General features: G+C 29.4%; 1 protein-coding gene across 7 annotated transcripts in view; it reads left to right on the forward strand.

The window, feature by feature from the left end:
• Nucleotides 1–21,359, forward strand: part of LOC142333781 (uncharacterized) — a 187,546-nt gene that overhangs the window by 121,437 nt on the left and 44,750 nt on the right. For 4 of the 7 annotated variants that reach the window (XM_075381304.1, XM_075381326.1, XM_075381313.1 and 1 more), the window contains one exon: nucleotides 12,392–12,463. The exons of 2 other annotated variants lie outside the window; for them this stretch is intronic. The gene's annotated coding sequence lies outside the window, so the exon portion shown is untranslated. Of the gene's footprint in view, nucleotides 1–9,652; nucleotides 9,827–12,391; nucleotides 12,464–21,359 lie in introns of all 7 variants that reach the window. One more of the 7 variants, XM_075381319.1, reaches the window with a different exon arrangement.

Genomic DNA, 21,359 nt, shown 5'->3' on the forward strand with positions numbered 1-21,359 from the left:
TTAACAGTCAAGTCAAATTAGAGTATATATTTTTTGTTACACTCGTATTATCTCCCTATTGACTATAGTCTCTTATATTTCCTTATAACGCTTATTAATGTCTAAAATAACAATAGAATTTAAATATATGATTAGTCAGTGTAGACAAAAAACTAGTAATTGACGTAGATGAATGAATACAGGTGTAAGTTATGTCTAGGTCAGTGAACTCGATGCGGATAATACCTTGATGTATCTGTGTCCTTATGAAATCTTATCCTTGTGAAGCAACACTGGATTATATTCGAAATTAATACCGGTTGAAATAATAAAAGGAAATAAATAACAAATTTGAGCATTTTAGACTTTTTCGAAATTCACTTAACATACGTACCATTTCACTATAAAAATTATTTCACTATAAAAATACTTCGTAGTTTTTTGTTTTTACTATTCACTATGAGAATTTCAGTGAATTTATAAAAATTAATAATGAATTTCAAAAAAAATATAGTTTTACATTATGCTAAACGAGTTGTTTAGGCTGGTTTTTTTTAAAAAAAGAAAGTTTAGAATGCTGTTTTTGCTGAACATATTGTTAACAATTTTTATGGATGCTTCTTAATGTAATGATTTTCAGTGGTGGCTTGTCTAATCTTTTCACACTTTAGTGGTGGTTTCAAAAAAAAAAGAACTATTAGACGTAGATCTACCTAAATATTTTGTCCAACTTCAGAAGTGTACTTAAAATAATTCTTGATTCACATTTATAACAACTATTAATTCTTACTGTAAATTTCGTTAGCAGTAATGACATTCAGGAAATCTCAGTCATATTTGATGTATTTGAATCCAGTCGGTATTCGTTGACAGCTGTACGCCTTATACGTGTAATGATAATATACAAAAGTTCCTTGCACTCGCCTAGTCTGGATCTCTTCAAAATTAGAGCTTTAACAAGTAAGAGCTGTCCCGGTAGGCAGTATCGAAGTCTGACAACGTTAAATAACTGGTTTAATAAGACATAATTTTGTTCATCTTAATCACTCCGCAATATAAATACACGCTTATTATTCAGGAATATTACGCTACCAAACTGGGTTCCGCTGTCATTCACGACGGGAAACTGTCTGTATAATAATGGATTATTTAGAAGGCTATGAAATTGTTATAATTATAAGATTTTATAGGCAAATGTTATAGTAAACCTTAAATTTTATTTTTCTGAGAGGAAATTTATTATCTAGGTACTCCTTTTTTTTAAATAAAATATGTTAAATTATCATATAAGAGAGGGCCATCTAATGATGACCTTCCACGAAAACAAGCAGTAAAAGATTATAATTACAGAAACGTCCATGTTAATAAACATACTTTTAGTAAAAACTAAAATCCAATAAACAATCGTTATGTCAAAAGCACTTATTTGACATATTTTTCCAATAATTTATGAACCACATGAGTCCAATACATTCAGTTCGCATGGTTGTTTTTTTATCAAATAGAAAATAAACAGAGATAGAGATGCGAACGAACGAAAACAGCGATAAACTAACAGTAATAGCGTTAAAATGATGATGAGCGTTGAAAATAGAGTACCTTAAACGACCATCGCTAAGGTCCAGCACATGAACCCTTTTCAATCGTGTAATCTCATACCGTTTTATAAACACGTTCAAAGCAAGGGGTTTTACATGTTTATTTAGCCTAACTATATTTAGAACTGAAACGGTCAGTATCTCATCCTGACGAACTAAGGTGGTAGGGTCACTTTCCTCAATATCGTGTTCTTTGACTTTTGGATCAGTTGATGTTACTAGTCGTCCGCCTGAGGTGAATCCCTTACGTCCGCATCGGTTTCAAGAGTGTTTTATATAGAAGGACCTTGTTAGAGAGAGACAACTAAGAGACAATCCCCTACAAGTTATATTTTTAAAAAAAATCATATTTTATTATTTCTTTTTAATATATTTACTTTTTACTTCCTTGTTTGAGGTAAAAGAAGTATTGTGATCGCGATAAATTTTGTTATTCAGATTTCAACGGAAATAACCATTTTGGCCATCCCTGAATTTATTTTGACTAACGGCGTGACGTATGTACTTATGTGTCTTGCAAAGCTCAAAAACGATTAGCCGTAGAATGTTGAAATTTAGGATTTAGGACTATTGAAACATCTTGTTCTGCACCTCACCTTTTTATTGCAATCGACCGGACCAAAAGTGTCCAAAAAAGCCCAGTATCCAAACAATTTGGACTTTTCTTATCTGCAGTAATAAGTCCTCATTGAGAGCTTTTCAACGATCATTGGTTCCAGAGTTATACCCAAATGAAATTTTAATTAATTAAATATTTGGATCTTAGAAGGGGAGGCACATCGGTTTGAATCAGACTTCATCTCCTTTTTTTAACTTTTTTTTTTAAATTTAAATATATTGATTTATTAATAATTATTAATCTCTGACTGTAAAAAAGGTTTTACGATAAATAATAATTCAATAATATTAATTAAAAAAAAAGAAAAAATATCAGCAGCTATTAATGAAATAAAATTTTATGTATTTTTTATTTAAAAAAAAAAAGTGTATATGTAATTTAATAGGCGTACAAGGAAGTCATGTGGTATTCACATCACATTTTTAAAAAAGAAAAATTTAACTATTGCTAATCTTCCTACTGTGCAAACAATGGACACAAATTACATCGTAATATGATATTTCTTCATTACTTTATCTGATTAAAAATTACACAAAAATTATATACAAAGACTAATAGATAAAGTGTTGCGATGACAATGTACATTTAAAATTAAAGCGCTATTGTGTTACGAAGTGGCTGTAATAATCTGACCACAAGTTGAGTCGGTTTTAGATATTAACCTTTATGCCGGCCACCGTGGCGCAAGTGGTAGCGTCTCTGTCTTTTATCCGGAGGTCCCGAGTTTGAATCCCGGTCAGGCATGGCATTATCTCACGCTACAAAAATTGTCATTCATCTCATCCTCTGAAGCAATACTTAACGGTAATCCCGGAAGTTGAAAAAAAAAAATCCTATGGAAAAATAACTTCTAGGAGGAAAGTGAAATCAGGCTAACGTAAATTTTTTTCCGTATTTAATAAATATATTGTGAATAAAAATTAGTAACAGTTGAACATTTTTCGTAATAAGTCTTTTTGATGTAAAATATTAATCAGAATTCTACGAAAGAAACATCTTTTTACTTCAAACACATAGAGAAAAATTAATCTGTAAACATTCTTTTATTCTTTGTGCTAAATGAGAAATTACTACTAAATTTCAGGTTTTTTTTTCTAGTTTTGCAGTAATCACGGTGAAAACAAAAATAAATAAATTGATAATTTATACCTAAATCAGAATTTTAGTGAGTTTTCGGGCACATTGTAACGATTAAAATTTTACATGACTGTACAATGCCATTTTGTAGTATTTGTCACTTTACAGTTATTCTGTAATAAAGAATTAATGAAATAAATGTTTTTAAAAAGATGATACAAGATGATTTTGTTCCATTCTTTGAACTTTTTTCATTAATGAGACAACTAGGAATAGATTAATTTAAATTTTGAAGGTTATTTTTAAAATAATAATAAATTTATTTATTTTAATTTATATTATTTATGTTAGCAGTAATTTTTAATTGTATATACGAGTAAATTTTAAATATTTGATGTTATAAGTTTTATTTTTAATTTTTTTCTCCGTATACACTTGTTTCTTTTAATACTTCCCTGTTATAAACAGTATTTACAAATAAATAATCATTTACAAAATAAACATTTATTTAAAAAATAAAAAAGTATAAAGAAAAACCTTGATACTATTTTATGTAAAATAAGAAAAATGTTAATTTTGTGTGTGTGTGTGTGTGTGTGTGTGTGTGTGTGTGTGTGTGTGTGTGTGTGTGTGTGTGTGTGTGTGTGTGTGTGTGTGTGTGTGTGTGTGTGTGTGTGTGTGTAATTTTACTTCCTTTTAATCCGATTAGTGTTCGGTTTTGATTAAAAAAAAATGCTGATTTATAAAATAACAAATAAACTAACACTTTATTTATAAACTAACAGCAGAATAACCACAGTGCGTTCGAAAAGTTGATGTGCACTGGAATTATGGAAGTGTAATGACGAAATTTTCTGAATTATTACTTTGTTTTTTAATTAATAATTTAATAGAAATGAATATTACAATAACTGGAATAGTTTATAAAAGGGTTGAAAATGAACATAAATGGAAAACTACACACGTTTCAATTTGTTTAGAAACACTTTAACCAGCTGATGTACTAGAAGTCTCGTACATAGGCCGTTATTGCGGTTTTTAGTTCGTCAATCGTGGAATCTGTTGCGATGCACTGCTTGTTTCACTGACACCCCCCCACGCCATAGAAAAAAATCTGTGGGAGTCAGATCGACCGATCGTGTAGGCCACAAACCTCTCATAAAGATTATTTCACCAAAGATATTCTTAAAAAAGCCGTTAACCGTAGCTGTATGCACTGTGACGCCATCTTGTTGGAACCAACAATAATTGATTTCCGCTTTTTTTAAATGATTAATGAGATTTTTAAAACGGTACAATAACGATCACTATCAAATATATTTTCAAAAAATATTGGACCCACAATGCGCGTTCTACTCGCACCTACCCAGACTTCAATTTTCGCTTCGTGTAAAGATTGTTCGCGTAATTCATGGGGGTTAGCTTTCGACCACAGTCATGGATTTTGTGAATTAATCTTCCTTCCCAGATGAAACCACGGTTCATCTATAAAAAACGTAATATCCAGGATACCTACGGAAGTTTGGTAAATAAAACGTTTAAACCATTGACTATAATTTAGTCTTTTGGCATGATCTGTATGTTTCGGTTCTTGAACACACATTGCTTAACAGGGGAAAAGTTTCAATTCTTTTCTTACAGATTTATGTGCGATAGCAACCAATCCACAGGGCAACCAACTTAATGCAGAAATAACAGATTTTGCCGCATAATTCTAAAGCATACTGCACAGCGATTATCCAAACCCACAGTACTAATAATTACTTATCCGGACCACAATAAATGAGTACAGTGCAATGAAACATTGCTGTTTCGAAAAGTTCTGGTTAAATAAATTAAAATTTGTTAAGCGTTTCTTTTTATGACCTTGTTTCCTATAATAAACATTTTTATTTCTCGTTATTTCAATTGATAATGAAGATGGACCACTGAATGTGAAAATAGGAAGAGAAAAGATTATGGAGGTAGAAGAATTTTGTTATTTGGGAAGTAGAATTACTAAAGATGGACGAAGCAGGAGCGATATAAAATGCCGAATAGCACAAGCTAAACGAGCCTTCAGTAAGAAATATAAGTTGTTTACATCAAAAATTAATTTAAATGTCAGGAAAAGATTTTTGAAAGTGTATGTTTGGAGTGTCGCTTTATATGGAAGTGAAACTTGGACGATCGGAGTATCTGAGAAGAAAAGATTAGAAGCTTTTGAAATGTGGTGCTTTAGGAGAATGTTAAAAATCAGATGGGTGGATAAAGTGACAAATGAAGAGGGTTTGCGGTAAATCGATGAAGAAAGAAGCATTTGGAAAAATATAGTTAAAAGAAGAGACAGACTTATAGGCCACATATTAAGGCATCCTGGAATAGTCGCTTTAATATTAGAGGGTCAGGTAGAAGGAAAAAATTGTGCAGGCAGGCAACGTTTGGAATACGTAAAACAAATTTTTAGGGATTTAGGTTGTAGGGGGTATACCGAAATGAAACGCCTAGCACTAGATAGGGAATCTTGGAGAGCTGCATCAATCCAGTCAAATGACTGAAACCCACCGGGTTGGTCTTCCCAAATTAGCTGATTTGGAAGCCGAGAGTTCCAGCGTTCAAGTCCTAGTAAAGCCAGATAGTTTTACATGGATTTGAATGCTAGATCGTGGATACCGGTGTTCTTTGGTGGTTGGGTTTCAATTAACCACACATCTTAGGATTGGTCGAACTGAGAATGTACAAGACTACACTTCATTTACACTTATACATATCATCCTCATTCATCCTCTAAAGTATTATCTAAACGGTAGTTACCGGAGGCTAAACAGGAAAAAAGAGAAAAAAAGAAAAGTCAAATGACTGAAGACAAAAAAAAATTACAATTAATTAATTGTATATTTATATATTAATTGTAACATTTTATATTACAATGATGTATGAGTATATATTTATTCATAAAATTATTTAAATTACTGAAATTTATTAATGACAATGTACAATTTTTTTCACGATTATTCCGTATTTTCGGCATCCTTTTTTCTAAGCATGTATTGAGTTAAAAATAATATTCTGTTAATATTCTCGAAAGTGTGTAATCATTGTTTACTTTATATTACTAGTATTGCTGGGCATTGGAGGTTATTTGGCTGTTTTTTATTTTATTCTTTTCTCTTTCATCGATTTCCGATTATATAAATTATGAGAGAAAAGAGAGCTAGTAGTTTAGAGTGCTCAAGAATCAAGAAGTGTACTGTGTATTAAGAAAAAACAGCTCTTTGGATACTTGCATATGTGTATGCTAGTATGCAAGTATGACTACTCCTAGCAAAGATTATGGAATATCCGCTGCTATAAGTGTTCATATTTAAGAGCCAGTAGACTAATCCATTGTGGGTAAACAGACCAGAATATCAATGTACTCTTCATTAAACATCAGAATTCTCAGGCACTTAAGTTTTCAATGCTCTCTCTAAGAACATTACTGTATTTTTTATTATGGCTGCTTCCTTACAAGTGGGACGTGAATTCTGTCCTTAATGTATGTTGAAACTCATTTAAGTAGGCGTGCAAAGTATTTCCATCACCAAATATGAAGATCCTATACAATAACAGTTTTAAAAAAAAAAATCGGGGTTTTGAAGCTATTTAATATCTCTTAATTTTGACTTAGAGTAATGAACCACAAATAAACCAAAAAGAATATTTTTTACAATTTTTCTCTACAAGATTTCAATTTGAGCAGTTTTCATCACTTGGCACACATCCAACCAATAGGAGAGTTCATTCCATACCAGCATGTCTGGAGTATCAAACAACTGCTGTTTCAATCTTGTGCCTCCAATAGGGTAGATCAATAGGATGCGGAGGCACATAGACAAGATCCTTTAATAAAATACCAAGAGAAAAGATCACATGGGGCCAGATTGGATGACCTTGGAGGCCACCACAAACAAGCTTTGTTGTCAGGTGCATTTTGAGAATTCCAGTGGTTGGGGAAAACATCATTCAACCAATCTCCTACAGAGTTATGCCAGTAAGGAGATATACCAACTTGTAACAACAAAAAATTCAGGTCCGTCATGCAATTGAGGAAAGAGCATATCCAGTTACGCAGCATCTGTTATGTTAGCTTTAGTAAATAACAGGCCATAAACTTTCATCAGGATATTGCACAGAAAACATTTAATTTTTGAAGTCCCTTTCGGATGAGTTAATGGGAATTTTCTGACCCTCAGACACAGACATTATGTGTGTTAACTTTTCTGCTAAAATTAAATGTTACCTCATCACTAAATACAATAAGATCAAGAAAGTCAATCACCTTCATGTTGCAACATTTCAATTGTGATGTTGGCTTACACAGTGTAGTCAGTAGGTTTCAAAGCCTGTAACAGCTGTAAAAGGTTTAAAAGGATATTTAATTATTTCCTTAACTATTCCTCATTCATCACCGGAATTCCTAGTTTATGGTTTTCTTAACAGAATTTTTAGAACTGTGCAAGAAAGACTCCCTTACACACTCAATATTTTCTTCAGATAGCCTTGTCAACTTGAATTATTTTTCTATGCAGAAATCAGTTGTTTGACACTAATTATTCCATCAATGAATGTTAGAGACCTCCACAGCAATACACTTTTTGTGGGATTCAACATTTGTTGAAAGTTGTCAACCCCCCTTTTTTCAAACTTTCTTCAACCGATGTTTCACAAAGCTTACATATCAGAATCGATATAATTCTCAGTGAAATTCGGCTGAATACAAGCTTTATATGCTATAATTAACTCTTTCATTGCCTGTAATTTTTGTATGACTAGGAACTCAGCAGAAACTAAAGTTGCAAGAATTGTAGTATTAAAGTACATTTTAAATGAGAATGTTTTATATTTAAATTTATGAAATGTGTAAACTTATGTCATCTATTTGGTTCCAGTTACGGATTGTACCATGCTTACTTCTTTCATACTTTCAACATTACTTACTGAATAGCAGCACATAACCTCTGCAAATAGTGGTTATTATATGATTAAAATTCAAGTCTAAATTCACTGTTTATAAATACTAATAAAAGTATTTTAATTGTTTTATACTTTTAGCACCTAAGATGTCTTAAACTTGGTAATAAGTCAGTAGAATTGTCTGGAGTAAAACGTCAAATTCAAATACACTTTTTAATGTTATTTACTCACCTTCAGTTTTTCTAATTTAGTTCTTAATTCCAATTGATCAGTTAGTCATTTCATTCTATGGCATAAATTTGTAATTGTTGAATATAAAAGTAAATAAATCTCAATACAAATATTACATTATTAAAATACTCTTTTTAAATAAACTATAAAGAATACAAAAAGAAATTCTAAATGTCCCCTTGAGGCAAAACTAAAGCAGTTACTGACAGGCAGGATTTATTGACTGTTATGTAGATATCATTAAAAATCAAGAAAAAATCAATTATCAGGCTGACCAATGAATACAGTAGCAGTGAAGAACTGTTGGAAAAATTAAAGCTGGTAATTGTTTTCTAAACTTTCTAATGAAATTTATTCATATTTTTCCAGACTTAAAACCAATTTATCTATTAACTACACATATTTACTATTTTACCAGTTACTTCAACCAGTCTTTATAATCAGAAGTGTCACCCTGGAACAACATTTATTATAATAATTATATATAAGTAAGAGTATTACTGAATTATAAATGTTTTAATATATTCAAAAAATAATTTTTGTTGATTCTATTTAACCAGCTCTTTATACTGAATATCATCTAGCTTAACTGAATATTTACCAAAAACAAGCCGCATATATAAAGAACAGGAATGCCTATGTAAATGAAATGTAATTATATATATAAAATAAACAAAACTGAAGAAGATTACCTTAATTTTTTGTGTACCACGATAAGATATTATTTCAGAGGATGAAATATATGAATGTAAATGAAGTGTAGTTTTGTACAGTCTCAGGTTGATCATTTCTGAGATGTGTGGTTAATTGAAACCCAACTACCAAGGAACACCAGTATCCATGATCGAGTTTTTAAATCCATGTAAAAGTAACTGCCTTTACTAGGATTTGAACCTTAGAACTATTGACTTCAAAATCAGCTAATTTGCGATGATGAGTTGAACCACTAGACCATTAGTTCTCAAACCTTTTTGCCCATCGCCCACATTGATAAACAAAAATTTTCTAGCGCTCCCCAAAATTTTTAAACTTCCCATCTGTTAAAAATAATAATTGCAATTGCTGTTTTTAAGGTGCACTCTTAAAACAGGAATTGCAATTATTGTTTTTTAATGTGGCATATCCTATTTCTGAGTTAAAACATACATTTCATTTTACATTTTAGTTTGAAGTATCAGGAAAACATAATTTTTTCCTTTTTTTTTTTAATCAGCCATTGCCTTTCTAGACCGACTGAAAGTTTTCTGTGGGCCTTCTACTGCACCCCCCTGAAGGCCTCCAGTTCTCACAAGGGGATGTTATCACCCAATTTGAGAACGAATGAAGTAGACCAATCCGGTGGGTGAAGAAGATGTATAGCCAGACAAAACTATATTACACATTTAAGGTTTGTAATATGTCATTTAAGGTTTTTTATCATTTCAAAGTACATATTTTCACTGATAGAGAATTAACCGAGAAATATGACCACAAAATTCCTTTTGAGACTTGACTGCAAATATTTTTGTTGAGACTTCAAATTTTTTAGTCATCAGGAATGTAAAATGATATTATCATACTAGCCCCTGTTTCATAGGATTATTCTATTACAATATCCAGGTATTAAGTAACAATGTGATATAGTAGTTATTCACATTGATTTTGGTAGCTGTACAAAAATGTTTGAAATTAAGATATTATGTACGTGAACATTAACACTTTCATCACTTTACATATTCTTAAAATAACTCTGCTTTCCATCGAAAAAAAAACAACATAAATTACTGACCATGAAAACTTTAAGACAACAAATTTTTGTGCAGTTTTCATAAATTTCAATTAAATTATCTGACACAACAATGAAGCCATTTTTTTGTCTTCTTAACCTGCCCTTATCAAAAATGAACTACACCAGTATCTAACTTGACTGTTAATCGTAAAATGTGGCACATTAACTTCAATTAAATCCCACAACAGAACTGTTTTCAATCATCAATTTAAAACACAATTATGTTCAAACTTTGGAAATGGGAAGACTTTTTCCAATTCTCCCATCAATTTATTACAAAAGGTTTCTGCATGGAAATATGATGTGATTAGCAAATTGAAATACAAGGCCTTGCTGGAATTCAAATCCAAAACTTTCCAGAAAGAAAAGGAAGATGTTAACATTTTGCTAAGGAAGTTGGCAAAGTCCATTTTTTTTAATATAAAGGGATCTAACTGTAATATAATAGTGTTCTGGTGTGTGCCCAGTATTCATTACTGATATAATTATAATACACATGTGCCATGTTGATCCTAAGAGTAAATTACAGTAAATTTAAAACTACTTCTTGTTATACATCTTCAAAGAGGATATAGTACTATCCTAGATACAAGTATCTATAGTACTATCCTTAGAACCTGCTGGATGTGTCTTACCTGAAGGTCCAGTCTCTTTAAAAGAAGAATTATCACCCATTTTAATGGCTACTTTCTCAGGAGTTTGATGCCATACTGGGAATATTCATTTTAGCATTACTGTTCCATATGCTTATGCAAGACATTGAACGATTGCTTGAAGGATAAAGGACTGGAGAGTTTACACTTCTCTTTAGATTCACAATTACTGCTATTTACTCTAACATTTCAATTTGTAAAATAATCTTCATATGTTTGGTATGATCTTCACCAACACATTCAACACTCAAATAATTTAATGCTGTGAAAGCTTTTTTCTTTGATAATTAGTGTGGCAAAAATTATGCCACTGTAAACATTTTTATTAAAACAGTTGTCTTAACAGGGGTATTTTTATTATTATTTCATCAGTTATTATTATTATTTTATGAAACATCTGGGATGGTTTTGCTTTTTATAAAATCATCTCCAGATGAAGTCATTTACAAATCGCGTAACATGCTTTGAGGGAATAAACAAAATATCATACCTTAACACGCAGGAGGAGTCAGAAAACATTGCCATAAGATGCCTATAAAAATGAAATATTGGACAAAAGAAATTTAATACTCACTGGAGCATGACAGGAGGACAAAATGTTGCGCAAAGTAGGTGCTGCCATCTAATAGTTTCATTTTCCTACTACTAACATTACAAAACTCATTGACCCACACCCTCTCATTTTCTGCCAGTTGCTATTGTTGTGGAGTCAAGTATACCAGTTCTATCAATGAGACTAATGCAGCGATTGAATTTTTAATATTGGAAAAAGTGAATGTTAGTGACATTAAATGTCATCCAAAAACTGTTGATCAAAGTACTGTGGTTATAAAATATCCTTCATCAGATGCTGGTAAGTGAATATTGAGCGTAAACCTCACAGTGGTCAAGGTATTTCTATGACTGATGATGAGAAGCACCGAGATGGAGGAATCTATTTAAAATGACCTTCGAATCAAACAACAATGCATTGTCACCAGGATAAGTATATTAAAAGAACAAGTAGGATACAGTATTACACAACTGGTCTACCATACGTTCTCAAAGAAAAGAAATACTCTAAACTCTTAGAAAAGAAGAAACAACAAAAGAAATATTGTAGACAGTTTGTAAAAGATTACTATGAAAAGGGTGAGAACTTCTTTTTCAATATTGTGACAAGAAACAAAACCTAAATTCATCTTTATGACCCAGAAAAAATAGCAGAGTATGGAATGTTGGTACTAAGGTTCATCACAATAAAAAAATTCAAAACACAGCGCAAAAATAATCTGACATGACTGCGTTCTGGAATTCTAAACATGTGTATCTCATTGACTATTAAGAAGCCAGGCCAACTATAGGCTAAATTCAGTGTGTTACATAGAAGTATTAAAATACCTCAGGAGACATACACATCTCCTGAGGTATTTTAATATCTTAATATATGAGGTAAATATAATTTGTAATGTGTGTTGCCTTCATTTTGAATGCTTTTAATGTATATGTTTTGCTTATACAGTTTCATTATTTTTTGTCTTTTTTTTTACAGATTATGGGCGTAAAGTATACACTCGTATGATCAAGGAGCATTATATTTAATCACATGTACTGCTCTGTTATAGTAAGTAGACGTAATTATTCTCACTTTATTTAACTCGTTATTTAAATTATTTTAATGGTTTATCCTTTCATTACCATACTATAATAATTTTAATAATATAGCTATATTATATTAAAGAAAAAAAAAACAAGTATTTTTTTATAAAATAAAACGGAAGAATAGCACGTGATTTTGATTTGATATTTCTAATTTTTCCTAGAATATCCGTTATATTTTAAACCAATGACGAATACATAATGTAGACATGTCGTGATATTTACTTATTCGTTAACAATGTTATCCTTGAAAAAATGAATTTGCCTGACAGCAATAAGTTATTTTGTTAAGTAGTACTTGAAATTCTGTCGGTTGGTTATGTGCAATTATGCTATATTTAATAGTCACTTATAAATTTAATATTATAGCAATATAGACTAATAATATATTTTATTACGTCAACTAACAGTAGGTTAGATATTTTTATTTCTTTAATGACTTATATAGAATACAATATGTATACGAGTACGTACGGAGTGTAAAAACTGCCACGGAAATATTTTTACTTTATTGTATAATGTGATTAATGAAGCTTTCTGTAATTAAATAATTGTCTTAATTAGTGTAATTAAGATGCTTTAGCCGTTAGAGCTAACTTATAATATTATGGCTCTTTGATCCTGAATTTAATGTATGTAATACTCGTATTAAATGTATTCTTACATGTTTTTTATTTGTTCGTATACTCATGTATACTCATGTATATATATATACTTTATTGTATATATATATATACAAAAAAAGGAAGTGAATTATTCTTCTCTAACAATCTGGCAATGGTAACAGTTTTTTAACAAACTAAGCTTCTAAACCCGTTACATTTTAAATTCTTCGAAAGTTAATATTTTTATATTTTTCTATAAAATTATCTACAAGAAAAATAGATCACACATCTTTTAGTTTTACTTTAGATTGAAATGTAAACTAATAAAATTGTTATAAAAGATTGCTAAAATAGCCAATTTAGAGACAACAAGCTTTAAATCTAGTTATGTATTTAAGTTTATTGAATTTTTATTTATAAGATATGACGATTAAAATGTAGACTATTTTAGTTTTGGCGACTTTATTAGAAATTCAAATATTAATTTATGTTTTAAAACATAATTATATTTTGTTGAAAAGCAGATCTGACTTCAATTTGCTAAATTTTACATGTTTATTTTTTACGTTTTAGTAATTTATTTTAAGTTAAGTTTTTTAAATAATTTAATTGAAATAATTTGTTTACTTAATTGTTATTTGAAGTACAATTAGGCCTAAAACGCTGCCGGTATGAAAAATGTCTTACCCAAATATCGCAGAAGTCGCGAAAATTGCGGTTGTGAAAAAAATGAGAAAGGAGCAATAGTGTAAAGAAATTACTGCCGTACGTTAGCTATGCATCCTACATTTTTTAATGTTAAAAATTAGTCTATTCTAAATACTTATTTATAGCTTCGAATAAAATTTGTACTTGGTGCAAGTGTGTTTACCAATTTTTACATTTTAAAACGTAAATTTTTATTTGATCGATTATTATTTAATTTTTAATTAATAAACTTAAGTATTTACAAGATAACAAAAATAATAGTTTAAATGATGAAAAGTGTTTTATTGTTAATCGCATTAATTTTTGTATTTTGTTGCTAAGCCTACTAATAAAACTATTGTGCTTGTATATTTATTTATTTATTCTTTATTTGTTATCTGTTAAAAGTAAATATTAATTTTATTTTTACATTTATATATTAATGCAATATTGCTATCAATTGAGATGGTTCATGTAATTTTTCACATGAACAGAGAAGATAGATTTGTAGAATACTCAACGAAACGTAATAAATGAGTCATTAACATTGTTTGTTTTTGTCTTTATTTTGTTAAATAAAAATCTATTTGCTTATTTTAAAATAATATTTATTACAAAATGAAATATCAAAATAGAAATAATATGTACATTACATAAGATAAAAATTATGAAATGTTTATTTTAGGAATTATCTTTTTGTATAAATTATTTATTGTTCACTATAATAGATTTTAGCTGTAATACGTATTTACCTTTTTACTTTCCTGGCATCATATCTATAAACTTTAGAACTATGCTGCAAGAAGGAAAGTATGATAACAATTAGTAAAAAAGTGGGTATGTTATTTTCTTCATTTCTCCACGTTTTATGGCCCAGGAACCCCAAAAAACAAAAGAAAAAGAGGAGGTTAGTGTTAGTAAATACATACACGTATGTACGTATGTTAGCGTGTTTGAAGCCTAATAACTTTTGACAGGATTGACTATTTTGATGAAATTTTATACAGAATAGTGTTAGCGTGTTTGAAGCCGAATAACTTTTGACAGGATTGACTATTTTGATGAAATTTTATACAGAATAGTGTATATATGTCAATTTGTTGGTAAAACTTTAGGGTCAATATCTTCAGGGGTTAGGGGCTTTTGGGATTAATTTTCTCAAAATTTTGCAAACATAACCGCACTTAATATTAAGCTCTGTACATGCATGCTTATCTTAACACCTTTTTTTTTTAAATTCCCCCAAATTTTCTCCCTTCCCCAAAAATTGAAAAAACACTATCTTTTTATTTATTACATATTGTTTAACCGAATTTTTTTATTTTTCTAGGCATAGTAGTTCTGTAAGCGATCTAAAAAAATACTTTGGAGGCAATATCGAAGTTGAGGGAGGGTTTTTTTAGTTTATTTATACTTAAATACTATTAATAAATACTAGTATTAATAAATACTATTAATTGTTTAGACTTAAATATTATTAAACGTTTTTTAATAAACTTTTAGTAATAGTATATTACAATAAATGTCATTATAATTAACCAAAAATAAATCTTAGGAAAATTTTTATTGATTGTACATTTTTTAGTAAAACTTTCCTTTAGTTTCTTCCATTTAATATAGTAAACTTAGAAAATAAAAAAAAATCCTTGGAAGGTGATCTTGGAAGTGGGAAACAGAAAAATACCGATTTTTTAATTTTTAAAACTTTTTTTGGTTTATTTAAAAATATAATGGTAATTTTGCAATAAAACTTCATCGCAGATTACCCCCTACCCTAAAAAAGAAATCTTAGGTAACTCTTTTCATGTATTATTATTTTTTCACTATGTAAAAATGAATAACCAATGCCAGGAAAGTATTAAAACTTTGTAGTCAGTTTTTTTAATAAAGAGTTTACCAATTCATCTGTATAAAAGTTTTAAATGAAAGAAAAATTGAACCAATCTTTCAGAAATTTTGGTTTATAGGTAGAAAGAATATAGAATATTTTATTATTTACATTAAATCTATTATTTATTATAAGCCAACAACCAATTACAACTAACCTCTCATAATTTTTTATGGTAAATTAATTTTGTATCGTGGCAAAAATGCCTAAAATTTTCAGGATTTAAATCCTGGATCATCAGATTTAAAAAGCAGAGCCGTTACAAAGGAGGATGGCAAAGATTAGAAATTATTCCAGTACAATTACTAGATAATGCTATGGCCTAAAAGAAAAAGGAGGCCATCGGGAAGGACTCAGATATTTTTTTATGTAATTATTAACAAAAAGATTTCACTCTTCTGATAATGCGGATATGAGAACTCAGAAATGTCATCAGATGCATGAAAAAACTAATTTTGTTCATCGGTATGCCGCAACCTTCCACCCTGGTTCATCCTTTTCATTTGTTTTTCCTTTCAAAATCTCAAAATAATCTTATTTAGGCATATTTTATCGTAATTCTCACTATACTGGTAGCATTATTTCTTTGCCGATTAGTTTAATAATTACTAATAGCTTAATAAAATTTCATAACTGGAAGAAAGTTAAGGGAGACCTTATTTTATTCCTACTGAAATTTATATTAACCTAATAATTTCGTTTAATTACAAGAATAAAAATATTATCTACCGTAATTATTGATAAATTCAAATTGTTGAAATAACTATTCAAATATTGTAGTATTTTATTCAGTTTCGTTCAACAAAACCGACTCCATTTCATTATTACAATTTATTATTCCATTTTTCATTTCGATTAACTAAAGAATTCTGTTAATCGAATTTCAAATTACAGATCATTCTTTTGTTACAGTGAATGGAAAATAGTATCGTGATACAAAATGTTATAATTAGACTTAATACAGCTTTTTTTGTTTAAAGATTATTTAGCAATAGTTATTTTAATTGTTTATTTAAATATTCTATTTTTATTAATACTTAAAATTGGTTGGCCAACCAAAGCTGCTACTCTCGTGAGAAATTACAAAGCAGAAGCTAGTGGAGCTCAGCGAAGGACAAGTTTTTGCGGAAATCAACTATTATAGCGTCAAAACACAAAAATGTTGTTTGCATGTAGATAAAATTTTTCAGATTTACGTTTATGTAAACTTCTCACTTTGTAGTTTTACTAAAATTATTTTATATAAATATTGTTCTTTGGTAAATATGTTTTAAAAAGATTTTAACTAAAAGTTAACCATCTTCCTTTATTTTTTACTATTTTATCTTTCCTAATGTCTATAAGCAACCTAATCCTTCTTTATATTCCTCTCTTTCCACTTTTCTTTCTGTTTATCATTCGCTGAAATCGATTTCTACACAGATAATCCAGTCAAATAAATATTTTCAAAATCAATCTTTTTTTTTGTGTTGAAATCCTCTAAAAATTATTATATGAGAAGTCTTTGCGTTTTTTAATTTCATTTACAAACATGATGTTATTTTATTGTGGGATTTTGGATTTTTATAATTTATGTTAATGTTCAGGAGGAAAGAGTAATAATCTTGTATCTGATTTTAGAGCTTGAAATAAGGAAAAAAGTTCATAAAAATATGTGTCCGTAAACGCTTTGTTATTGCGTTAGCGAAATATTTCGACCGGATTTCAGTTCCCCCGGTGAAATGAGATGGTATTGAAATTTTTAAGGCGTTATATATGAGAAAAACTTGATGGCTTCTTATGTTTTTGACCTGAAGAATTGAATAAAATAGGTCCCAGGACTGTATCTCCCGTAGTTTTTTCGTGATGTACAACGTAAAACAGAAAAATTCGGTGACAAAAAATTCTGGTTTTTTTTTTAAGTTTGAAGTACAGTAACTTTGTTAAATGACTATTAAATACGTCAGTTTTATTATCAAATTTGTATAGAATTTGATTTTGAGAAAATTTATGAAATCGATTTACGAAAAACAAAAAAAAAAAATAATTCATTTATATTTAAAAATAAAAGAACAAAACTTAACAGAAAAATGTTATGCAATTTTATAACCAAAAGTAGCTGTTAGACCTTTAAAAATTAAAATACTTTTAATTTACTTTTAAAAAGATACTCACTATGATTTATATTGTATTAATTTACAATTAATCTTCGAACATTCCACCATTGATATCGATGAACTTTTCAACTAGTTCCTTACATTTTCTGTCGTCATTCCACTGTATAGTCAGCACGAGGGATACAGAGCGGTATGAGGCATGCGAAGGGAAGTAGCAGTCCCCTTCGTTGATCAGTCTCTTTCACACACATGTATGCAGGGCCGGCCCTAGGCGGTAGGCAAGATAGGCAACTGCCTATGGCGGCAGAATTTAGGAACGGGAAAACCGCCTGAACTAATGCACAAAAATAAATAAACACTACCTACAAAAATATATTTCGATTACTTGAATATAGGAAAAAAATATTTACTATTTATTAGTACAATAATATTATTATTGAACTAGTTTTGTTTATCGTTTTAAAAGTATATTTAAATACTTCTGAAAATAGTAGTTTGTAAAAGTTCGTTGTTGTTAGTTCATTAAAAATGGAAATTTTGTTTTTCCAATAAAATAATTATCCGTAAATCTGTATTAATGTTATTGTCTTAATTCAATTATATGCAACTTTTCTGTTTAACATGGTTCTTTTATAATTCTGTGTATTTTTAAAAAATTGTAATTTCTTTTTAAGCTTGGGGCGGCATTTTTTGGGTTTGTCTAATGCGGCAAAAACGCTAGAGCTGGCCCTGGCGTTTGTAACGTCTGTCTCTGTCACACACGATAGTAGCTCGCCGCTACTGCATTCTATAGTGCTCTATTCTCGTTGTGAACAGTTATGATATCTTTGTTGTTGAACAGTAATGATATTTTCGTGTTCCTAAAAACTTGATTTTCGTTACCCAATTTTTTTTTACGTTGGATATGAAAACCACGGGAAATAAGTTCTGCGACCTGATTTATTCGATTTTCAGGTTAAAATACATAAGTAACAATTAAGTTAAAATAAAACGTCTTAAAAAATTCAGTATGACCTCATTTTACAGAGGTAAATGTTTCGCTAGCCGTAAATTGATATATTTGTATGAATTTTTTTCCTTATTTCAAGCTCTGGAATCGGTTTCCAAATTTCCTCCTGAATCACTCTGTAGATAAACTCAAAGTTATTAATGGTTCTAGAGAAAATTCGAGACGTCCGGGTTTTTCTATAAAAAATGTAACGTGGTGGTGACTTGCAATACAAGTAACGTGTTACTCAGGCAGGCGGTATTGCGTAAAAGTTCATGCAATTAATTTTATACATTCCAGAAACTATATGAACATTTATACTGGGTAAAAATACATAACTACAGGTCGAACAGTAGATCTACGAGTTCTCTCAATTTTAATAAATTATTCCTATTTTTTAAAGTAATTTATAAAAACGAATAATGTGTTTTATTAATGATATTATCAATTACCTTGGTATATTACAATAAAATTTCTTAATAAATAATTCGTAAATATTATTTTATTGATTTTTTTTCATTTTGTATTGAATATGAACGTTATCTTTTAAGAAAATATTCTTACGTTAAGAGCATTTTAAAGGAAGTTGCTTGGTATTAAGGGATCGTGTTGTCTTGTGAAAAAAGGCTAAGTACCTACACCGAGTTTGTTGGTTAAGTTGACCTTGATGAAAAAAAATTATGAAACAACCGCAGAACCCCATTTTGAAGAGGCGTTTCTTAAAACAAAATTCTATGTGCGCGGTTTTTTTATATATATATATATATATATATATATATATATTTTATAATTCGTTAACTTGCCTTGAGCTAAACCCTATATTATGCTTCTTGATTTTGAGGAGCCCGTAGTTAATGCTATTTTAGCTATTGATTCCTAAATTCAATTAAGCCATCATACCATACATGTTTTTATATATTGTTATCTCATTTCATAAATATCATTTCATTAAATAGTTTTTCTCGAGTGTCTGTAAGTAGGTGCATTTCTCCTTTTGAGTGATTAAGTATGATTTTAAGTCTTTTGTATGATTAAATCTTGATTCTTGAGATGTTAAGTACGATACCAGTGATTTAATACCAATGAATGACCAGATCTTAACATATCATGAAGTTTCTGTGAACTTAATTTGTCTAATATACAACACGAAAAAAGTTACTTAACCTCTTTCAAACGCTTTATTTATTTTTACATTTTTTTTAAAAATTAATTTAAATAATATCACTCAAATTTCGGTACGCACATATTAAATAAAATAACTTTTTATTTTCAAATAATATTTGATAAAATCTTCATAAAATAGAATTTGCTTCTTTAAAAATGATTAAATTTAATTAATTTTAAAAGAGAAGAAAATTCGGGAGTTCTAAGGTACAAATACTAGTAAAGGTAGTTGCTTTTATATGGATTTGGATGTTAGATCGTGGATACCGATGTCATTGGTAATTGGCACACGTCTCAGGAAAGGTGGGCCTGACTTTCTTTAAGACTACACATTTACAATAAAAATATAATCTGGATGAATCGCTAATGACTTTAATTATTGATGTAATTGTAAATAAAAATATTTAAAAAAAATCTAAACATTTTAAAATCATCTTAGAAGATTACATTTTTACAAAAGTGACCGAGCGAAGTGAGATCCTTTTCAAGTTGACATTTTGACATTCATTTATTTGTGAAGCGGTTTTTCGTTTCACATTATTGTTTCTACTTTTATTAAATACCGAAGTAATGTTCCTTCCTATTTGGCGGAAAAATGTATATGAAAAATTTTTCATTAAATTTTCCCTTTTTAGTTTGGCAGCTCTAATCTTTCTTAGACAGGAAGAAAACTGTTTTGTGTAGGAAATTTTCTTCACCAAGCCATCCTGATCCGATTTGATCCTGATATTACCCATCAGTTTCAGTCTGTTTCTCAATGGCTGTGCGTCAGATACTTCTATTTTTTAAATTTTACTCCTTATTTTACCACAATTTTTTTTATATTGTTCTCTTAAAACTTCACAGCATTTTACTTTCTCAATATACTATTAAATACTTGTTCTAAGATTGGTTTGTGATAAGCTTATATTGTATAGACTTCACCTCAAAATTTAAAAAGGATTGAAATATAAAATAGAAGTGGGGATGTAGAGGAAGTGCTTCGTCAACTGCCAGGAGTCGTCCTTGACAACGGGAATAATATACATTTCTCATTCAATAATTGTAACTGGCGTCACCAGCAGTTACTTCTTAAGTATATACATAAATATTGGAAATACAATAAGATTATTTTTTGTATTGATTAAACCTTGTACAGTCAGTTAAGATCGGTAATTCCCATTTTGTAATTTATTTTACTTTTCATTTAAATTCAGTTTCGTTGTAAAGGTCAATCGATTTAATTATTAAGAAATGAATGAGATATACATTTCGCAAAATTAATAATTTTAATATTACAGGATTTTTCTCTTGTTACGTACAAACTGAGGGAGATAGCTTAATTTTAAAATCAACTAATCCGAAAATTTGTTTAGGTATAATTTGCATAACTTTTAAAATGGATAAATTATTTCAACAGGCAGAGGCAACAAGGATTTAGGCTCAGTTCATAC

The sequence above is a fragment of the Lycorma delicatula genome, chromosome 1, assembly GCF_047948215.1.
Source record: "Lycorma delicatula isolate Av1 chromosome 1, ASM4794821v1, whole genome shotgun sequence".
Taxonomy (NCBI): domain Eukaryota; kingdom Metazoa; phylum Arthropoda; class Insecta; order Hemiptera; family Fulgoridae; genus Lycorma; species Lycorma delicatula.